Source organism: Thunnus albacares, chromosome 13, assembly GCF_914725855.1.
Source record: "Thunnus albacares chromosome 13, fThuAlb1.1, whole genome shotgun sequence".
Lineage (NCBI taxonomy): Eukaryota > Metazoa > Chordata > Actinopteri > Scombriformes > Scombridae > Thunnus > Thunnus albacares.
The window spans coordinates 21,227,041-21,247,068 of NC_058118.1; positions in this window are offsets into that span (position 1 = coordinate 21,227,041).

Below are 20,028 nucleotides of genomic sequence, written 5' to 3' on the forward strand. Positions count from 1 at the left end.
AATGATCTCATGACTACAAAAATAATCAGTGATTTTAATCTCAGAAATTACATTAGCCACCGGAAATGTAAAGTTTCATATTGGTATGAAACCAACTGTACAATATTGACTTACGACCACTGTTAAAGTCTGACTGTATGTAACTTCAGCCAGTTTTATATTCACGGTGAATCTGCTTTATGAAGTGCAAAAGTGCCACAGTACTTTATTAATAACATGAGATTCCAACATAATACCAATCATCTGCAAGATAAGATACACACCATGTACCTGTGATGTCCTTGTTGCACGTCCCACCTCTCACACATTTTCCCTTGTCTGGTGTTATATTGTTAACAGTCTAATAAAGCAGGAATGCTATTAAAAACTTTTTTTAACAGATAAGCCATACGCAGCACAAAAACACACATTAGCGTTTACAAAAGACCTCCAATTCCACTGAGCTTGTCCTGTAGCAATGCCATCAGCGTAATGTCAAGGTGTTCAAATTTAACTGGAGCAGAAGTGAAAATCAATCTGTACTCATCAGAATACACCTGTATATTTATATTGTATTTGATGTATGCTTAAATGCTATCAAAACAACATAGACTGACATTTCATATGCTATTTTTTAAATCTCCTATATTTGTAAACCTTCTGATTAATTGAATTAGTCAATACACTAGAGACACAAGCAATTTTAAATGTTTTCTGTAGAATACTAATATTATACAGTCTATTATACTTATTATACAGTATTATATTATACAGTCAACAGTCATTGAGATGTTGACTGTTATGATTTCATTTATTTGGTGCTTGAATCAGATGCAATCACAACACTGTGGAGTGCAGTGGATGATTTCATACCCAAAAGCTAATAGCTGTGGATTTAGAGGTGTTACATACTCCTCAGCTCAAACACATTACTATGTGAAGTGGTACTTCACTGGAAATGGATCACAAATACTTCTGCATACGCACACTATCAACACATAAGAGGATTTCGGACGAGTTGCTCGCATACATATATCATGTCTCACTTTCCTTCTCCACATAATTTCTGTGTCATTAACACACTTTCAGCTTTCTTCCATTCTGATTCTGTTGCAAACCCCAGACGTCAAACAAAGGCTGAATCCAAACGTCCACCCACCAGATTTGCAGACTCAGCCCTGACGGACTTTTGTCACACCTACTGTGACGTGTTCACTGTCATCACGCCAAGTCTGCGAGGGAATAAAATGCACTAAAAGACATGACTTAAGACCTCCAAGTGTCTCCATGGATATTAACAGAAATTCCTGATCTTGTAACTCAATTCTTAATGGTTTTGATATTGACAATTTATGCATGAGCATTGTCAAACCTCACTACAGCAATAAAAGTCAAAAAGTAAATATGGTACATATATACATCCAAGCAAACTCTGGTAAAGTCTTCACCCCAAGTGGACTTTCTGGAAGTCTGCTTGAGGCCCTTTGTGGACTTAAATAAATCAATTGTGGATTTGGACAGACTTCTGCACTCAGAGACTTCCTAGCAAACTTTCTGAGTCTGCAAGTGTGGTGAAGTCCTGACATTTAGATTCAGCCAAAGACTCAACAGCTGTCTCAGGATGATGACATCACACAGAAGCAGGTGAGATAGAGCCATCTGTCAGGACACAGGGCTCTGGCTTCTGGGTAGGAACGCGCACACACACACACACACACACACACACACACACACACACACACACTTGGCCCTCCGGTGATGGAAAGAGAGCATTACTTCCTACTGCACTGTCTCACAGCCAGGGCCTCATCCATTCTGGCATACAGACACATGCACACACATACACCTTTTCTCCCTGTTTCTCAATATTCTTCTCTCACATCCACTCTGTGTCCGCAGGAGGAGGGAGTTCCTAAGAAGCACATATAACAACCCCTGGATGAACCTCTCAGGCTTCCATATCTGCCCCATAAAATTGTGGACAGAATTGACAGAGAGACGGCAGTCACCACAGGCCTGCTGGCTGCTCTCATAAAGGAACCTGGCAGTGCAACCTCATCACCACCAGAGTCACAAAGCTGGACACACAGGTATTATTTAAAGTCCCAGTGTTTATACCTGCAATACTGCGATGTTGCCTGCACTGCTGTCATAAACACAGGATGGTTTAACTTCATAGAAGATGCCAGAGGAACATCAGAAACAGATTAAAATTTACATTTCGGATTCAATCACTATACGACTCTCTAAAAGGTAAGAATAGCAAGAAAAGGTAAGAGATAAAATGTGTAGAAGTATCTCTAAGGAGCAAATAAATTAAACAACATAAGTAATCAAAATATTTTGTACTTGTCAAGATAATAACTTTATGGTTTGATTGCTTATTTTCCATTTTCCCTTATATTTTGTAGTTGGAGTGACCCAGTCTACCCCGCAATGATAAGAAAAACTTAATTTGATTTTATTTTATCAATCATCAATGAAAAAGAAGAGGAAAACTCTCCCATGTTGTTAGCTGTGTTTTATGCTGGTGCACAGATTTTTCTTTCTCACTTCTTTTCAGTAAGGAAAGACAGTCAGCTGCAGGTGTCCCATCCTTTATTAAATATCCTACTGAACTGTACAGGAAGACAAACGATAAAACGATGAAATGATGAGCTCTCAGTGTCACTCAGGCTGGCTGCATACATCAGAAGCTGACTTCTGTGAGAGAGGAGAGCAGAGGAGAGGGGGGGAAAAAATGAACACACACCAAGATAACATTCATTTCCTGGTACTACAATCATTGCAATTCAAATTTACAGTGATCCTCCCCTGTGTCGATCACCCCTCAGCGTTCATGTACCAAAGCTTTAAAAGTGCATCAACAGTGACCTCTGAGATCACAGTGGGGACGGGTGACAAGAACCGCCAAATACTCTGTTCAGTCATATTTTTCTCTCTTCTATAGTTAAATATAAAATCAGTACATGAGGATATTTCAGCACCAGAAAAAGGATGAATATTCATGCATCCTTGCATCTGTCAGAGCAGAGCTCATCAAAATGTGTCAGTAATTAATCTAATGAGCTAAAACATGATTTTGGTGGACAGTACATTAAGTCTTTCCTCATCTTTTTCAAGCAGTGGTGATGGGACTGGTTATTATTATTCAGAGGGCTATTATTCATCATTTTAAATCTTTAAAGATTTTAGATGAATATAGATGAAGAGACCCCTGTGAAACTGGCTGCCAGTCCTAACAGGGATGAAATACACTGGAAAGAAAAGAAAAATAAATATTGACAACTAATATACTGGTACTTACTGCACTTTGAAGCAATTTAAAACATCAGCCAAAGGTGAACTGTTCTGTCTCAAAATAAAATTCACTTTATTAAGAATCCATTTGATGAATAATGTTGATCTTTTTTTATGGTCTGGTATCTAATAATAAAGCAAAACAAACAAGAGGCATATTGAAATTCTATAGAATAATGTGGATATGAATCTTAATGACTCATCACTTGACAATATGGAGATTTTTGCAGCGCAGTGTTGCTTAAACAGGGGCAGACTGTATGTGTCATAGGTTTCACTTCATATTTTTAATGATGCAAACATCATTAGTACTTAGAGGCGTTTAAATAGAAAGCTTTGCCCCGGGCATCCAATGAAATTAGACAAATATCCGCAGTCAGTCCCTGAAGGTATTCTCTCTCTTGTTTAATAATTCTCTCTTTTTTCCCTTTTTGCTCCCCTTACTCCTTACTACTTCACGTAAAAAGATAACTTTGTCAATTCCTTGTCTTCTTCCTCTGTGCCATAGACCTTCATTGTTGTCCAAAAACTATTAAAAATAACAATAATGAGCCACATTGCTGCACTGGATGTTTCTTCATTATAATGTTTGTCTCTGTAGTTTATTTTGAGTCATATACACCATCCAGGTACTCTAAATACTGTACTACTAATAATAATACTATAAATACTATAATATATCAGCTCACTATGTGTATTAATCCACTGTGAAATATAGTCCACAGTGACTAGACTATTTACTCCAGTTTGAGTAATGTTTGCAAAACAAATACAGTTTTATTTAGTTTTTTATGTGTTTACATCATCCATTGAAATGAAGGGAAAAGAACTGGAAAACACTGAAGAGATGCAATATTTTAACAGTGACTTACTAATGAAACACTGACCACAGTAACAGTATTGTCATATACTCATTTTCTCATTCCACTATTCAAATCCTGGCTGTCAAAGGTGTAGCTTCATCCTCCTTCTCATCCTCACTATCCAAAGACTCAATTTCCGACAGATTTCCATCTGCCAGATGTTCCAGGACCTCTATTGCTGTATGCCCTGAATATGAAAAAGTTTTGGACAAATATTAACTTTTTATACTTTGCCAATACATTGTTTTTTTTATGTCAAAACTTAAGTTTCATAATATAAATAGACTTGCTCAGATTACATCTGTGTCCACTATAATGGACAACAGGTTACATTTCCTCAGATCTGATGACCATTGTAATAGATGCAACGAAAATTAATGCTTAAAAAATATATATAATGCTGTTATAAAAGTTACTTACTTCAAAGGCTCTGACGTGCTGCTGCCATGCTTCACTTCAATGTGATGTAACTTTTTTAAATGTCAACCAGATGGGCCATACTTGCATCTGATTGGTTATTTAATAGACCCTAACTAACCAATCAGAAGACAGTTATGTAAATCATACATTAACATAGAAAAAAACACCAAACATGTGATGTCCATTGCAATGGACACCAGGTCTGAAGGGGCTAAGACATGTATTTATCATTTTTCCATTTCATTTAGCCTCAGTCAATGTGTTCACAGAAGACAAAGCATATTAGCATAGCAATGTGTTGGGTTTAAATTCTTCAGAGGGCCTTATTTCTTATGATCATTTTTCGTGGAGACTTTTTACTGATGTTAAACTGAGTCATTGTCATTTATTCAGATAATAATTAAAACAATCAAAACCCTGATGAAGGTTAGTATCCACTTATCTTGCTACCCACACACGGCGAATATAATTGGGAGCAGCATCAAGTGTATTGGCCTTGTGTGTGTGTGGTTGCTCAGTAATGGCTCCCACCTTGACAACAAAAGCTGCTCAGATTATTATAACAGACCCTGAAACTTCTTTCAAACTTACAATGTGACCGGAAAGCAAAAAAATCTCTTAAGTGCATCAAAATCACAATATAGTAAAATGATCTTCTATGTTGTAACAACTAATGAGCAGACTTTGATCAAACTATTCAGTGCTAATTCCGTGAATTCACATTTTAAGGCAAAAAGAAAGTCTATGTTTTAAAGTTAAAATAGCTTAAAATGTTTTACAGTGTTTAGTATCTCTCTCCCTTCCCTCTCTTACCCTCCTCTCTCCTCCTCCTTCCTCCCTCCCTCCCTCCCTCTTATTTATATTTACTGTGGGACTCCAGCAGGTCCATTATTACATACAGGTCAAGGCACTATGCAGGGAAAGAGAGATTAACTCTGGGCAATTAGAGAAGTGAAATTCCCTTGCAATGTTTATTATCCTGCCCTCAGTCTTGTTCTGGGGCCCAGCAAGTGAAATATGGATGTGCATTCAATATTTAACATAGGAACATCAAAGTGGGCCATGGCTCCAGCACAGAGGAAATAGGAAGAAAAATGAGGCAACTCTGTCCAGTGGTACGAGCAGACATTACTCATGGGGGAGCCACAAATCTGTAATTTCCTTGACATTTGTTGTTACTGTCTCAGTTCTTCTTCGGGGAAGTTTAGCAAAAATCTGGGAATCATACATATTTCTTCTGCTGTAGAAAACTTGGACATACTGTACCAACTGTGATGTCACCAGGTTTTTGAAGGGACGTTTTACAATAATGATAATGTACAAAGAGACGTCTAACATACAAACTTAATATATATATCTATACACACACACACATATGGCAGCGTCCCTTTCATGTAATATTTTCAGCAATTCTCGAACAAAACCAAGGATTGTCCCTGTTTTCGACTCTGAATTTCTTAATAGGCGCATACTTCTCTGCAATGGAATTAAATGTTTTATAAAATAATATATGGTGGTGGAACAAATAACCTAACTCTGTTTGATCTGTAGAGTCCCTCTCAATCTTTAAGAAAAGACTAAAGACCCAGCTCTTTCGCAAACACCTCTGCACTTGATGGACTGGAGGTAGAGAGAGAAAAAGAAAAGTAGAAAAAAAAAAGAAAAAAAACCTGCTTCTATGCAATCTATGCACTCTATGCATTGCTTTGGTGCACTGCCTGTGGGCATCTACGTCCTATAGGACTCTATCTTAAGCTTTATGGCACTTACTTGTGTTGTTGTCTCCTGAATAGATCCCTGCTTGTGTTGTATCTGTTTAAGATGTACGTCGCTTTGGATAAAAGCATCTGCTAAATGATAAATGTAAATGTAAATGTAAATATAAGGTCAAGTGTGGATCAGGAATGGCCATGGTAAACCCAATATCACTATAGTACAAATCAAACAAAAAGGCTTGTTCAGAAAAGTGTTTAAAATTCTTTTTGACAGTGATACGTGGTTTGGATCTTTGTAATTTCATGTCACGGATGCATGCTGCTGGGCAGTGGTCACTGAAGTCGAGAGGAAAAACACCACTAGATTTATAATGTAGGGATCTATTGGTTAAAATAATATCTAGAAGTGTGGCCTTTCCTGCATTTTTTGGATCTGGCCGAGTAGGGGAAGAGATAAGCTGTGTGAGATTGAATTCATTGCAGAGATTTTTTAGATTATCAGAAGTGTTAGTTAAGCAATTAATATTCATATCACCCAGGATAAGAAGTTCTGAATTTTCATAGCTGGGTATCAAATCAAATAAAACAGAAATAAAGCACCCGCAGGTGCAGAGGGTGAATGATAAATCACAATAAATAATACTTTTCAGTATTATTTTTCCCCAGACAAACATTTACAGCCAAGAGTTGATAACATTTCAGCTTAGATACAAAGGTAACGACAGAGACAGATAAACAACTTTTCACAAAAATGGCAACACCTCCTCCCTTAGTAGGCCGATCACAATGAAAAATACTATAGTTATCAGACAAATATCAGCATTTTTAACTTTGCTTGACAACCATCTTTCAGAAAACACAAAAATGTCAGGGCCAGTTTGTTGTGCCCAGACTTTAATATAGTCCATTTTGGATACAATACCATGCATGTTCATATGAACAATTCCCATGCTAATATCAGTGAGGTGGAGGTGAATACTTGTTTCCTCCACAGTCTTGAAATCGCCATCCGTGTTATAAAGTTAGTTTGTAGTCAGTTTGACGCATAGTTAGCTCCATTTTACCAGTGAGAATTGACTGGTAATGTAGCAGAATTACTGTTGCTATGGTTACTACCTTTTGCACTGATTTCTTTCTAAAGCTCTAATCAGAAATTTGCCGTGGCCAGGGTATAAGCCCCAAATTATACCCTTGATTAAAACTTTTATTATGCATTGTGGGCTAATTTAAGTCCGTATATAAATTTGGACAAAAGCTGATAAGCTAAATCAGGTGTGTTCATCAGCTACCGATTGATTAAACGCACCAATCACATCTCCTGATTGAGAATACATCTACACTACGCCATATATTTTTGTCGTGTCTCCAGGTCATTTTCATAAAGACGCCTATAGACAAAAAATCTACACACAAAAAATGGCTAAATCTCTTCTTCATTTGGTAAAAAGAGGGACAGACACGACCCGGCTGACGAAATCATTAATTTATGGTCATCAAAATTAACATAAATACAGGATAATTACGACAGCTGTGTGATCGGCTTAAATATATTGACATTTGAAATGATCACAGAGAAAGTCAGAGATGACACAAAGTTGCCTTCTTAATTTTACTGCCACACAGTTGACTGGGACCGTGCAGCTACAGAGAGACACGAGATTGGTCTGCTGAATGAGAGCCTGTTAAACCGCCATTCTGTTCCCTCCTGCTCTCACCTATGCTGTATTATAATACAGCTGAATTCACAATATAGTTGTTCTCATTTACATATTTTTTCTGTTTCCATCGTCAGACAAGGAACGAGTATGAACTGCTGATCAAATCTTGGATCATTAATAGTATGTTAATTTATGTTAGTATGTTTGTTTTTTTTTAATTGCAAAGCTGTGAGACAAAATCAACATAAATACAGGTTATATTTGGATATACTGACATCTGAAATGAGTGATCACAGAGTGGGTTGGATGCCACAGAAAGTTCTTCACTTTACTGCCACACAGCTCCTGAATCTCATTGGCAGGCATCATTGTTTTGCATTGTTTTCCCCATAAACTCTGAAACGCCAAGCCAACATTTTAACATTTATACAATCGGGCGACTGTTTTGAATAAGCTCAATTTTTAGGTGAGGAACAAGGTATTTTTAGTGCAGACGGAGGGCATGGAGTGTGGATGTACTCTAGATAATCAGTTTGGGTAGTCCAGAAAGAGGGTTGAACACATAGGACTTAGTTTTACAATCCTGTATTGTAATCAGCAATCATTCCTTGAGTGAGGGTAGGGGTAAACGCTTCACTAGGATCATCAGGTGGGCACCCTTCTTCCTTGGTGTTTCATTGCTAGGCCCATGCAGCAACAGAACTTCAGGAGGATCAGTTGAGTTCAGGTTCTGTCAATGATCTTGTGCATCTGTTATGCCTGTGAGACTGCCTTTGCACATAATTCTGCCTCCTCCTGCTGCCGTATCTCTTTTACCACAAGTCCTCTCTTCTGGACAGGTTTTGCTCTGTGCCATGTGGGTTTACTTGTGCCTAGCCCAAAGCCACCTCCTCCATGCTGCACGTGGCCCACAATATCTCCATGCCTGAGAGCCGACTTGGCCTTCTGCATCGCCTCGGATGGGTTCCACTTTCTGCCTGCTGCCACTCTGAGAGCTGTCACCCGTATTATGGCGTCTCGAGTTTCTGTCAGCATCATGTCCAGCCTTACCTTGGAGCATTTGCATTCTTCAGTAAAGCTAGTGATAAGCAATTCCAGAGCTCCATTCCCATACAAGCCGATATTGTTGAGGCATCATGGGAGTCCGAGCCATTTCTTGATGTATGAACTGATTGTTCTCTCCAGCTTCTTGACTTTGGGAGCATTTCAAACTGCAGGCACCAAAGTTTCAGCTTCCCTGGACGTAGGGTCTTGTCTGCGTTTGCAAGGCCTATGATGGTTTCTTCATTCAGTTGTTTACTCTGGTCTGAGTCCTTAATGTGTGCTTTGTACCACCACCCTAAGCTCTTGACTGGCATCTCTGATACCGTTGGTATGGGTGTTCTGTCAATGTGGAATCTCCGGTCTTTGAGCTGTCCTTTGATAATGGAGATGGACCTGGACTTGCTGGGCTTAAACTTCATCTGTGCCCATGTTATGTTGGAATGAAGTTTCTCCAGGAGTCACTTTGCAGATGCGATGGTTTTGGTCAGAGTGGTCATGTCATCCATATAGGCGTGAATGGGAGAGAGTTGTTGTTAAGACTACGTGTGTTCTCCTCCTACCACCCATTTGGATCCTCTGATGAACAGTCACATGACCATGGTAAAGGCTAGTGGGGAGATAGGAAGAATGGCAGGATGCACTAATGATGCTCGGTGGACTGTGGGTTGTATCCTACAGCTGAGCTTCACTCCACTGACTTGACCCTTCTCTCAGGAGATACTGGTCGATCAGAGGTCCCAGTCTCACCTGTTTTAGGCATTTCATCCGGCCTTGGTGTATTCTTAGGCCTTAGAGAGATGTCACCTTGGACCAGCCACAGCTACATGTTCAGAGGTTGTGTGCAGCAGCTGTTGTTTCTATGACAATTACATAGTTTGTGTCTGTTACTGTTGTGTCACCAATGAGCCATCTTCTGCCCCCGCTCTCACTGGCTCAGGGGGTGTTTTCCTTTTTTTTGACATTCTGTAGTTGTTAAGGGGTGACTCCTATTCACTATCAGGTGGTGGAGCCTGTTGTCATGGGTAGCTAACCCATGACAGCTCCGCTGGGATCTTTCCCTCTTGTCCACTGTCTTTCCAAGCTGTCACATGATGTTTCCCTAGTTGTCAGCTGCACTTTCACAGCAGTCACTGGTTTTATCCAGCATATAAAGAATATATGATGAGAAATGTATAAACCAAAATGCTAGAGTGATTCCCAAAGGCAGAGGTGGCATTCAGATCCAGTTAAAACACAAAACAGTCACCACACAGGTACACAATACATCATTCCTTTTAAAAAGTGTTTTATTGTAAACATTGGTAGTGAGCAATGATCTCAAATATTCCTCTTTTCTTTGTTTTAAGGTATGGAGATATTAGGGACCTGACTGAGAAATTAACCTACATGTAATTCAAAATTAATTCATTTGGAAAAAGTACCTTTTTCAATTTAGGCCACAGGTAAAATTAACCCTGCAGGGTTAATTTTTTTTTCTTTGATTCCCACCATAAATCTCTAAGTGTGTGTGTGTGTATGAAAATTATACATTTTTTTAAATGTTTTTTTTAAGTCCTTTCACATCTTGTCTTCCAGAAAGAATTTCCAACCCTTAATCTTAAATGAATCAACTACACATGATGTGTGTGCAGTCTTTTTCACAGGAGACACGTTGACATGCCATAGCATGAAAAGCACAAGTGGAACTAATAACATTAATGATGATTCACTTCCATTTAAGTGCATCAGTAAGTCGTGCCAGTGAACCAGAATGCCATTACTAACATCATTATCAGCACCTGTGTATGGCAAGTCATAATGTCCTCTGTTAGAAAAGGTCTATAGAGCAAATTAAGATGTATTTGCCCTGTAAAGCACTTTAAACTGTATTTGTATGAAAATGTGCTACACAAATAAACTTGGACTTAGTGTAACATTCATTTATTTAAAATCAGTGTATCACATGATGCACTTTTAAGTTAATCACATCTACCACATACCACATCTGTTGCACTTGAAAAAAACGACCAACACTGCTTTCTACCATATAACTGGTTGAACCTTGTGCAGTGATGTTGTGTGGGCTGTTTATGTAACATGATGTAATGTTTCAAGGCTTTTGCCAAATTATATGAATCCTACATAAAGCATTCAGAATTTCAGCATGCTACAGAGTTTTGTGGTATTATACTTAAGTGTGCCCAAGGCCCAACCTACCAAGAACCACTGTCATTATTTTTGTGTGTGTGTGACAGAGAGGGAGGTGGGGTGGCAGATTCAGCAAGCACAACCTGAAACCAATTTTCTTGATTACTTCTGTGTTGTTGCAGCTTTTCTGCTCTGGCCTGTTTACTCCATATGATGGGAGGCATTTTGAGTGTGTGAGTCCAAACAGCCTGCAGTCAACTGCAACAATCCAACGCAATGTAATGCTAGTGTGTAATGTGTGTAATGTCACTGTGCATCATTTGAATTTTGTGGTGATAATGATCGTTTCTGTTCAACAAATAACTATAATGAAAGAGCTACTTACTGTACACTTGAAAACTGTGCAAACATGGCACTGACTCTGATAACAGCTCAAAACAGAGACTAATAAATCCTCTGAAATGTTGTTTTCATTGTTTGTTTCATGTTGTTTTTGGCCAGTTTTACATCTATAATGCCTTAATATTTATTTGCATCAAACAATATTATTTTGTTGTGTGCTAACTGCCAAATTTGGGACAACTAGCATGTCCCATACACAGATACTAATACAGTATGTACAAATCACTTACCTTTAATATACTGTTTTCACAACCAATATACTTATAGTATTACTTATAGTAACAGGAAATTATTATTTTTTGAACACTTGGGAGCAGAAGAACTCAGCAATGAGCTGACAGATACACAAGTTTTTATGGCAAACAGATGCCTATTTACACATCCAGCAGACACAGAAATATTAACATTTGTTTGTAGTCCTTTTTCTATCCAACTGTTGAATGTATTCACTTTCCTCTTAGCTCTGGTTTGGTCTCCACTAACTCTGTACCTTTAGCTCAATTGTGTTCACCAGCTAGTTGCTAACTTTTGTCAGTTGGCCGTTTTGTGTCGAACAGGAGTACAGTGGTCAACAGCAGCTGGAGATTCTGTTGATGAGAGAACTGAGACTAAACCATACAGTAAAATGTGCTGCAATATCAAAACGGTGAGATAAAAGAGGCTTTGTAGAGATGCAGAGTTGATATGATTCCCTATGGGTTTGTCACTAAGTACACTTACTTGTTACCTTCCTCTCCATCTCACCTGCATGTGGGAATCAATGTTTCTGTTAGCTTTCTTTGGTTTTCTTTTTAGACCTGTTACCTCATTTCAAAAGAGTGCTTTGTTTTCTTTCTAAACAAGCAAGTCAATCAGATCCTCTGATTTTTGTTTCAAACTAAACTCTCACGTAAGTGCATACAAGTTTCAGCATACAAATCAAAAATTCCAAGTATACCTTCCCATCTGACCCTCGGTTCAGGACAGAGTTCAGCTACACACAGTTCGGAGTCTTTTCAAATCCATTCTCCAGTCAGTCTTTCCATATCCAAACCACCATGTCAACTGTTAGCCAAGGAGTCCCAGATCAAATCAATCAAAATCATAGCCTGCCAGCCACCAAACATACATCTGCTCTGTCTTTAAAAACCTGTGCAGTGGTCAGTTGTCTCTGTATCCTCAAGGCTTTGAGGGGTCTGCCAAGCCTAGAAGCCACGGTAGATCTTTCCCAAAACCGTCTCCATACCACAACCATCATCCTGCTCCACCAATCCCATTCACCAGTCACTACATGCTTCATATTCAATAAACAATGCAATCTTATCCCAGTTGATGGTGTGGTTCTTGCTTGTGAACAGTTCTGTATCAATGCAGGTATAGTTGGTGAATCAGTTTCACATAGTAGTATCATTCAAACGATTCATGAATACATCATAACACTCTACAGAGAACTTGTGTAAAAAAACCTAAAATGTATAAGATACATATTTGCATTCTAAAAATGGTCTTGTAGCTACATGATGACATTTTACAGTCATGTATCGCGCTCTGTTGTTGTCCATTTGTGTATAACGTTTTCCTTGCCTCCCTGTCAGTCTAATCCCTTTAGCTCTGTGAACTTCTTACCCACTGAAACAGATAATTTCCTACCCCCAACATGGAGGCAACATGCAGCGGCACACTATCTGCCCTCAGCCGTATAAGCAAACATAGTTGTCCATGGCAGGTACCCCACGCTGTTTGCCCCCAGGAGATGGAATTACACAGACAGCCATGGAGCGCCCCAAATGGGGGAAGAGGCGAGTTGTAATGCTGTTTACATCAACACCATGCTGCCACTGCCTCACACGCCAAAGATTAACTTAATCTTGTGTCACAACTGCAGTGGAAAAGTCGCTTCCTGAAAACTTATTCCGACAGGATTTTTTTTTTTTTTTTTTTTAAAAAGGGGTGAAAAAAGAAAAATTGTCTGGGACTTTTTAAGTAGACTGTATCCAAGGTAAAGTGAATTTCCACCCAAAATAATAAAATAAAGAGAAGATAGGGATGCTCAGAGGATGCGGGGGTGGGAGGGGTCATGCTGGGTAAATCTGCATGGTGTCTCTTTGTGTGCACCTGTCTCTCTCTCTACATCTCTTTTGTTCAGCAAAGATACAGCCTCCTGTTTCCCGAATTTGCATTTAAATTCCTACATCCCAGAAGCCCACATCTGAGTCACTGGCCGTTGCCTCCTTGAGGGCACCATGCTTCCGGACAGAGAATAATCTAATCACTGCTGTGTAATCATACAGCATTTGTTCACTGTTCTGTCATCCTTGCTTGTACACAATAGTGCTCTTCCCTAAGTCTTCCTCTGTTTTTTTTTCCTCCCTACCTTTTTCTGCTTCCATGTTTTTTATGTTGAAATCCCCTCAGCTCCAAAACTCTTTTTCCTACATTTTCTTCCATTGTCAACTTTGCTTATACCATTTGTTTCAGATTCCTTTCCTTTTAACTACCTCCATATATTTCCTCCTTTTCCTTCCTGGTTTTTCCACTCTCCTCTATTTTTTCTTTACTCTCACTCCACTTCCTTTTCAACAATCACCTCCTCCTCTACTTTTCTCATCTTCTCCATCATCACCTCCTTTAAGACCTCCTCTCCCTCTTTGCCACCACCTTGCTACACAGCTCTCCCACAGAAACTGATCAAAACACTTCTCTTGTATGTCCTCTCCCACCCATGATTTCTACTTGCCTTTTACCAAACTACAGGACATCAAGAGGTAGCCATTTATCATGGCTGCAGAGCTAAACCACGTGGCCTGAAAGTATTGAGGTGGTCATAAATCTGAAACGCATGGGGGGCATGTTTCAGTCTATGCAGGAAAGGGTCAGGAAACATTCAGCACCATGTTCATCATGACAGGAATGCAGATGGCACAGAGAGGTTGGCTCAAATCCAGAGCTAATTAGTGGAATGCGATTTTTACCAAAGCATAAGCAGAAATCTTATGTTCATTTGCTGCTCAGCTTTCATAGAAAACAGAGACAGTGTGTTGAAGAAATGCATTTTATTTGTATTAGTTGAACATCTTACACTTGCAAAAACTGCTTTTTAGCCACTTGGGGGTAACAGGTTCTGTAAACACAACACTGACATATTATCACCTTTCAAAGTTGATATGTCAAACCTGTTGCCTATTTACACATACGGACAACATTAGCATTCATTTGGAGTCATGTTTGTGTTCACCTGATGTATGTTAGTCCAATATTCACTCTCCTTTCTGCTCTGTTTTTGGTCTCCACCAACTTTTGAGTGAAATATCTGGCTCTTTAGCTGCTAAATGCTCCACTTTGTTCTCAAGCTAACAGCTAACTTTGTCTGTCTGCCATTTGGTGCTGGTCAGGAAGCTTAAGGTTGGATTTTAGAGCAGCTACCTGCTACGGCTGGAAACAAGGTTGATGAAAGTGGCGAGGATGAACCATAACAGTAAAGTTACGGGCTGGAAAACCAACACAATGAGCTGAAAGATGTTATAAAGCTCTAAAGAGCCAAGGATAACTGCACAGTCAGTTGTTAATTCTATCTGGATTAATCACCATGAGCGTCCCCTTTCACATGCCTATAGTCATATAATCATTTATCATATAAAATTACAATTAGCATATTGATTATAGCTGCTATAACTACCATTTCATCGTCCAGCCTCTATATATATATATTTGCTTTCATCCTGCATGTCACAACCACAACAAGCAACTACTGTATAATCAGAATGTTTTGCTCACAAGTCGTTTGCACAGGACCTGCAGGCTGCATCTCTTTAATAACACAAAATCACAAAACAGGGATGTAATGTGGGATAGAACCACTATAGCTTAGTTTTCATCAGGTATATTTTTCATAATATAATTTGCCCAGACGCTCTTTCATTGATTATATAAAATGTAAATAATGCATATGGGAATATTCATAACTGGAATTCCAAAAAGCATGTCTTGATTGTGAGTGTGATCGTTGTGTGTGTTCATGGGTAGTTACGTACACATCCTGTAGTCAACTGTGTGGTATAAAGAAGAGAAAAGACAACTTTGAGCATCAGGGCAGTTTAGAGCTCATCATTCATCATGTGTCACAGACACCCATTTTGCCGATGTGTCCTTGAGTGTACCCTCTGATTCCCTGCTTGTTCCAGAGTTGCTGCTCTTTAGCTGGCTGTTTCATTCCTTCAGCAGAGGTCAGAGGTCACAGAGAGAGGTGAAGCTGTGAGCAGTGACTGCAGACTAAGAACACAATGTGAAAAGTGGGGAAAAAAAGAGACTGTGGTGACTCTGAATGGTGCTTCAGTTTGCTCTTCTTCTGAAGCACATATTCATCTGCACACCACTTAAATGAATAGATCTGTTTGTCCTTCAGCCACGTGTCATGTGTGTTTACTGGTCACAACAGCATTAGCATTAATACAGAACAATTGCTACTTCTTAATAGTTTCATGCTAACACTTTGTTACAAACATGCTTAAGTAATGCCTAACTCATGATTTAATGCATGAATTAACACAATTAAAAGGATGTATCATGAATTCCTGCCAGTATTAAGAAATGGTCAAGTCACCATGAGTTTATGTCAACACAATTGATCTTAAAGCAATGATTGTTGATACACAGTCACACATAAATCAATTTATATGACACCAAATTAGTTGTAAACGCATCTAGGACATCTGCTCTCAACCAATTAAAGAAGTATTTGTACAAAAAATAAAAAATGCATAGATGTGTTGTACAGTGAAACTCTGAGAAGTATTTTAAGGGTTTCTGAAGTCAGGTCCAGGTGGACCTTTACTCAACGTGGAAACGACGACACCCTGTGACATCTGCTCACAACAGCTTTTCAACCAAAATTATACCAGATCTAATATTCATTAGTAGGAGAAATTGACACTTACACATGCATATCTGTTTTCCAAATATGTGCACACGTCCACTTTTTCATGTTTCAAGTTTTATGTACATGTTGCGGTTTTTGCCACCAACAAGGACCACAATGTTACCATCCAACTGATGTTTGTTGGGTTATACTGGCTGTGTGTTTATGAATGTATAAGGAGTTGCAGAGGGTTTATATTAATGTTTGTGAAGATGACGTTTGCTTGTATAGCTGGGTCCATCACCATAGCAACATAATGTAACTGTCAGGACACTATAGAACACTCTGAACCTTGATAGCAGCCCTGTGGTTGGAAATTTCCTTCTCATATTAGCTCTCTGGCTACTGTGTGTCCTCTTCATTATGTGTCTCAGTTAACTACTTCATCCTGAGTACTTAAGCAGAAGTGAGAGCTCTCACATTACTCCAAGAACAGAAATGAGAGTCAGCAGCTGAATGCCAACCACTGGATTAAAAATGATAATCGCGTTAGAGCTGGGACCAGCATCTGAAGTGAGTGCCGATGATCGTGAAACCATGCGGTTAGTAAGGATACTGGTGCCATCTCTGTGTCTGTCTCAGTCACACAGAAAACTAATAACACACACGTGTTCTCAAACAGTCGATGAAGTGCCAACAATTGGTCCTAATCAATTATAGGTGCCAAGACTTGTTCTGTGTGTTTGTGTTGTGTTTCTATCTACACAGTATGTTTCTGTAATTGTGCTGTTTTTTGTTTTTTCTCCCTCTTATGAACACCTGCACACATTGTGCATAATCATATCTGAAGGACCGTATGTGTTTGTGTGTGTGTGGGTCTTCCATTCCCACTAAGCCGTTTCACTATTAACAATTGGCTCCCTTCTCTGTAAGGCTACACCTGCCAGCTATTGTTGGTGTACTTGCTAGCCTTGGCTGTGCACACATTTTAGCAGTGAGGGGCCTTCAGATGATGAGTTTGCAGAGGAAACGAGCCAGTCAGCTGCCAGATACTGCTCAGTGTCATTCATTATTGGCAGCTTTAAATATGGAAGAAAGACAAAGCTTCCTTGATTGTTTGTGCTCAATGGGATTGCAGTTTGAGCACGTGTGACTGTAATTAACAAACAGGGCTTTTCTGAAGGGAAAACTTTTCAGAGAGGAAAGATTTTCTGCTATTTGCCTGTTGGTCAACATACTTGTATGCACATAAACCCCTCCTATTGTTTACATCAAAGTTTTCACAATAAAACCACCAATATCAATTATGCTAGTAGTCTTTGTAAAGACGTAAAGAAATTATTTGGCAGATGAGAAATGGAGGGATCCCTCAAATCAAAATGAATCAGACACCAATGCAAAACAAAACACTGACACCCAACTGAAAACAAAGCTGTAAAATAAATAAATCATGTTCCATCTTCATCTCTCTCTTCCAAACAAGATATTCACTTTAGAGATGTCACCTACATATCTAAATTTTAAAAAATGTGTTTGTTTAAAGCAACCCATTGGATTTAGATTGGTTCAGTTCTTATCTTTCAGGAAGGTCATTCTGTGTGGAAAAATCACACAACAGGCTAGCAAAAAAGGTAAAACGTACATGTGAGGTTTCTCGCGTAATTGGTACAACAGAAGGGCTTGGCTAGATGGATGCAGTCATGTCACAGCTGCCAAAGTCTCATGCTTTGACCGTGAGACTCATGCACAGATCTCACACCACACATGCCTTTTCTCACATTAACTTTTCGTCTTCGCTTCCTCCAATGTAAAATTTGTGATTTTTAAGCGAAGGAACAGCATTTTTTTCCCCCAACTTCAGACAGCCTTAGGTGCAGAGCGTAACAAGGTTAAGGCAGCTTTTTCACGGATTGTCTGTAAACGCACCAATCATGATCTGTTTGAACCAAAAGCGTGCAACAACAAATCATTGCAATGCACGTTCTGGTGGAGCTGATCATTTATTCAGATATTATTTCTATTTAGACTAAAGCAGGAAGTGTCAGTGAGGGAGCAACTTGGTGAAGAGATCTTTCTTATCCTATGTTTTGAAAAAAAAAGTAATATCTGGAGTGTAGTGGGTCAATTTACCACAAATAATGCTCATCTTATTATAACAAAAATAAGTACTACTAAAATACTCCCCCCCAGAACAAATCTCACTCCAAGCTGGAGTCAAAACTTGGCAGCCCTGATTACAGATGTGATAATATAGGCTACTTAATGTCTTTCTAATAAATGCTTCAAAACGATTATAGTCTATTGTTTGATGTTGTTCGATTCCCCATGTAACATCCACATCTATAAGCCTAGGTTTTGTGACAGCAATAACATTGTAAGAGGTTAAATTACTGAACATGAGTGTTACTAACCTTATTACATGAATTAAGGTGATTTAGGCCTTTTAACAGACTTTTCAGTGTCCCACATTTCAGACAGAACAGTCCCACATTAGAAAATGCAGATTGTCTGAGACAACTTGGCACTAAGATTACTGATATGAGTTGATATGAGATTTATGAGTGCAATTTTTGCATTTTCTCTTTTGGTTTGATTAGCACACATCCTGGGGATTTCAGAGTGGTACTGGGTGTGGACTTAATGTATTGGCTTCATATTGCAATATATTCCAGAAGTCTGAAATGCAAAAAATGTACCACATTAGGCTAATTCACCCGATATCTGAGTGTCAGACAGTAAGCCAGAGAGAGGGAGAGCTGCTTAAATATCCTGGGAGCACACCTGTTCCTGCAGGGTGAACAAAGAGTCAGGTGAACCACACAGCAACACAAGATGACTCACCAAGGGTCATCAGGCAATAAAGAAAGAAAAAAAACAAACAAAGTATAAAACCTTCACCCTGCCCTCGGACTGCTTCTCACCCCACCCATCCTCAGCAACCCCAGACTCTGAGAGGCAGACAGAAGTTACTCAGCACAACAACCACAAAACTCACTTCCCACTTTCTCACCAGCAAATCCTCCTGGACAAAGTAGGCATGCGCCACATCTCTTACTTTTTCAATCAACAAAACGTCATCCCACAAACCAGACAGAGATGAATCAGCCCTTTGACTCTTCAGCTAAACCTCCCTTAAAACAGATGGTGGAAGATCAGGCAGTGAAAACATGTTCTGCAGGCACAACACCTCCACTGCAACCCCGAAACAGGTGGGTCTGGATCTCTGAGTGCACGTCACAGTGCAGGCTGAGAAAACACCTAGATCAGGCAGGTTCTGAGCAGACACATTAGAGTTCTGTACTTGCGTCATGGCGCAGGCTGGAAAAACCTCTGGATCACTCTGACCACTCTCATCCGGCTCCCCAGATGCTAGTGGTTTGGAAAGAATCACAGGAGACTGCGACCACGAGGTGGGCCATGGTCCAGCCTTGGACAGTTTCATCAAATGGGGTGATGACTCATACTTGCAACTCAATGTCTCTAAGACAAAAGAGATGCTTATCGACTTTCGCCAAAACCCTCCTGTTACAGCACTTACTTTGATCAATGACATAGCTGTGGAGACAGTAAGCCGATATAGGTACTTGGGCACCATCCTGGATGACAAAATGACTTTTGATGCCAACACTGACTCCATCTGCAAAAAAGCCAATCAGAGACTGTTTTGAGAATGTTTAGCGGTTTTA